Genomic DNA, 3,789 nt, shown 5'->3' with positions numbered 1-3,789 from the left:
TATCATCTTGTACACCTCTATCAAGTCACCTCTCATCCTCCTCTCCAAAAAGAAAAACCCTAGCTCGCTCAACCTATCCTCATAAGACATGCTCTCCAATCCAGGCAGCATCCTGGTAAATCTCCTCTGCACCCTCTCTAAATCTTTTCTATAATGAGGCAACCAGAACTGAACACAATATTCCAAGTGTGGTTTGACCAGAGTTCTATAGAGCTGCAACATCACCTCGTGGCTCTTGAACTCAATACCCCATCTAATGAAGGCCAACACTCCATACGACTTCTTAACAACCCTATCGACCTGTACGGCAACCTTGAGGGATCTATGGACGTGGACCCCAAGATCCCTCTGTTCCTCCACACTGCTAAAAGTCCTGCTATTAACCTTGTATTCTGCCTTCAAATTCAATCCCCCGAAGTGTATCACTTCACACTTATCCAGATTGAACTCCATCTGTCACTTCTCAGCCCAGCTTTGCATTCTATCAATATCCAATATATTAGAAACCTAGTGTGTAAATTACAGAGACAACTTGCCTTCAGAAACTCGATATGAAATAGTCAACTTCGCAAACTTGGTGAAAGGAGAGGTGGAATCAGAGAAATAAAAATAGGAAAATCTGATAACTCAAGTCAGGTCGAGTTTATTGACGTGTGCACAGTGAGGTACAATATAAAAAACTTGCTTGCAGCAGCATCACAAGCACATAGGTACAGAGGACACACAGAACATAAATTATACCTGTCAGCAGGTCGGGCAGCATCTGTGGAGCAAGAAATGGGGTTAACATTTCAGATCAAATATGCTACCTGACGTGCTGTGTGTTTCCAGCGTTTTCTTGCTCTGACTTCATTTTTCCAGCATCTGCAGGTTTTATTTTCGGTTCTCATTCACTGTGAAATCAGAAGAGCCCACTCGTGAACTGAAGAGTGGGAAAATTACATGAATAATGCAGACAAATGTAAAGAAAACTGCATGTGGCAAAGAGAAATAAGTGATCACTGTCAGAGCCCCTCCCCCGGAACCCCGTCCCTCCCGCCTCTCCCTGCCCGGTCCCCCATCCCATGCTCTCTCCCCGGTCCCCGTCGAACAGCCTCTACCGCACTCCCCCACCTCCCCCCTCCCCCCCCCCCCCGTTCCTCCGCCTCACGATCCACCCCCACACTCCCCCGGGTCCGGTTCCCCCCTTCCTCTCACGATCCCTTCCCCGGTCCGGTTCACCCCCCCCCCTTCAATCCGCCTGACGATCCCCCCCCCCCCTCCTCCATCCCCCCGGTCCGGTAACCCACGCCTATCCATTGACTCTCCCCTGGTCCGTTCTTCCGTCCCACGGTCGCTCCCTGTCCCCCGTCCCACGGTCTCGCCCCCCGACCCGGTCCGCCATCCCACGGTCTCTCCCCCACCCCCGACCCGGTCGCCGTCCCATGGTCCCCCCCCCCCCGGTTCCGCAGACCCCACCCAACTCTGATCCACAACCGCTTCCCGTGGTCCTTTCTTCGGCCCTCCAACACCCCGGCTCCGCACACCTCCCCCTCGCTGAACGTCGCTCACCATTCTGTTGCCAGCCTGTTCCCTTTCACCGGCTCCCATTCGCCTTCCCGACCCGAAGGCGATCTGGTGTCTCCGAGCTGTGCCGGGGACCGTTATATTTCGTCGTTCTCCGCCTCCATAGTGTTTCTCATCCAGATCCCAGCATCAGCAGTCCGTTGTTTCTCTAATCTGGTTTCTGTTTCGCTATGAGAAATTCAGAGAAATAATGATTTTAAAGCGGAGGGTAAAAGTGATCGACTCCGCCGGGACTCGAACCCGGAACCTTTGAATGTCCTCAACCCGCTAGAAGTCCAATGCGCTATCCATTGCGCCACGGAGCCACCTGTTGGATTCTCCCCGAAGCTCCACATGGCTCCACATCGCCAGCGTATGGTTTGCTGATTTTATATTGCAATGTATTTCATTGTATCAGTGCACTATTTTCCTGAATTGTTGCAAATAATCTATGCTGGTAAATTTGTTTTAATATATTAAAACAGTTTCCTCTCCATTTCTTTCTGCAGCATCTTTGGACTTAGTTCCAGCGTTGTGGGAAATTGAGTTCAATGGATTTAGGAACAACTTCTTCCCCTTCGCCTTCAGATTTCTGAACGGTGCATGAACACTGCTTGGTTATTTTTTGCACTGTTTATTTACTTTGTAATTTATAGTAATTTATGTCTTTGCAATGTACTGCTGCTGCAAAACGACAAATTTCACGACATATAAGTCGGTGATAATAAACCTGATTCTGATTTAGTGTCCTAAACATCCCTGCCAACCGAGAAAGTGTGCTGCATTTGGCCACTCCGAGTAGTATTATTAGCATTATTATTTATGCGGAGCAGCATTTCAACAGTGCAATGCGAGAACCTTGATCCATCTCCAAGAAGCCAAGTGCATAAACAAACTGAAGCAGTCCAGCTGGGCAGACCAAGAGCTCAGCAGTGAACTGGCCTCTTGGCTCAAACGAAAATGGCAGAGGAAGGGGCAGTAAGCACTGATTGTGTCTGGTAGCTTATGATATTGAAGGAGGAAAATATTTTCTTCGGCAAAAGTAACATGTTACTAACTGAAAAATGTGATATAATGCTGATAATGATGGAAATCTGAAATAAAAACAAAATCTGAAAAGACTCAGCAGGTCAGGCAGCACCTTGGTTGGACACCAGTTGGTATCTATGGGATGAAGCAGTGCACTGTTAAAGTGCAGTTCCTCCAAATCTGGAAGGTTTTTTTTCACATTTCCAGTCCTGATGAAGGGCCTTCCATTTGAAGTGGTAGCTCTGTTTTTCTCTTTCCACAGATGCTGCCTGACCTGCTGAGTATTTCCAGAATTTTCTGATAGAAGGAGCCCGTTGGTCTATTCTTCAGTCCTCATGTACTTGTGGCTCTCCGATAAGATTTATTCATGGACTGAATTTCCGAAACAATTGATGCCAAAAAAAATCTTACATTCCAAGTGACCAACATAAAAATAACGTTTTTCTGAATTCCCATTTGACTCATCTGATTATGATAACTTTGCTCCTGTGTGTACAGTCTGTGGTTAGTCAATGGAACCTATTATTTACCTTATCAGAGACTACAGATTACAGGGAAATAAGTGGGGGAATGGGACTGATGGGCATGCTCTGGGAGGCAGCATTGACTCAATGGGCCAAATAGCCTCCCATGTTGTAAGAAGATATTTGTTATAAATAAGAGTTATACTAACTCTCAGATAGGTCTCCCCTTAAACTTCGCTGATCTATTGATAAAAGCCCTATTGTAGCCCTCTCACCCCTGTAATACAATAACTTTAACTCTTTGGCAACAAACAAGATGCTGGAGGAACTCAGCAGGTCAAGCAGCATCTGAGGAGAGAAATGGACCTGATGAAGGGTCTCGACCTGAAACGTTGACTGTCCATTTCCCTCCACAGATGCTGCCTGACCTGCTGAGTTCCTCCAGTATCTAATTGCTGCTCCGGATTCCAGCATCTGCAGTCCCTCTCAACTTTAACCCTTTACTCATTGATAATTTCTTACTGTGATTTTCTAAAGTACATAAGAGCTTCCTGTTCTTTGCTTTGTGATGAAAAACTGAATCTTATGAAAGCTTTTTGTTTCAAACAAATTTGAAGCAGCGGGTTAGAGAGGATAGAGACAAGATGGATCTTAGCATCTTATTAATATGCTAAAACAATTTCCAAAAATCAATTTAAAGAAGAGATAACAAGCATTAGTAGAAAAAAACTAGGATTGTAGAGCTCTTTTC

General features: G+C 46.1%; 1 long non-coding RNA gene and 1 other non-coding gene across 2 annotated transcripts; one reads left to right on the top strand and one right to left on the bottom strand.

Annotated features, from left to right (window-relative positions):
• The first annotated feature begins 1,463 nt into the window (after positions 1 to 1,463).
• On the top strand, positions 1,464 to 2,883 carry LOC127568638 (uncharacterized). Its single transcript, XR_007956045.1, has 2 exons — positions 1,464 to 1,918; positions 2,055 to 2,883. It is a non-coding gene; the product is annotated as an uncharacterized LOC127568638 (long non-coding RNA).
• trnar-ucu (transfer RNA arginine (anticodon UCU)) lies at positions 1,786 to 1,871 on the bottom strand. Its single transcript is given in 2 exon segments — positions 1,786 to 1,821; positions 1,835 to 1,871. It is a non-coding gene; the product is annotated as a tRNA-Arg (tRNA).
• Positions 2,884 to 3,789: the final 906 nt, after the last annotated feature.

Source organism: Pristis pectinata, chromosome 3 (assembly GCF_009764475.1).
Source record: "Pristis pectinata isolate sPriPec2 chromosome 3, sPriPec2.1.pri, whole genome shotgun sequence".
Classification (NCBI taxonomy): domain Eukaryota; kingdom Metazoa; phylum Chordata; class Chondrichthyes; order Rhinopristiformes; family Pristidae; genus Pristis; species Pristis pectinata.
Note: the sequence above shows the minus strand (reverse complement) of the source record. Positions and strands in the feature narration are given on the sequence as shown.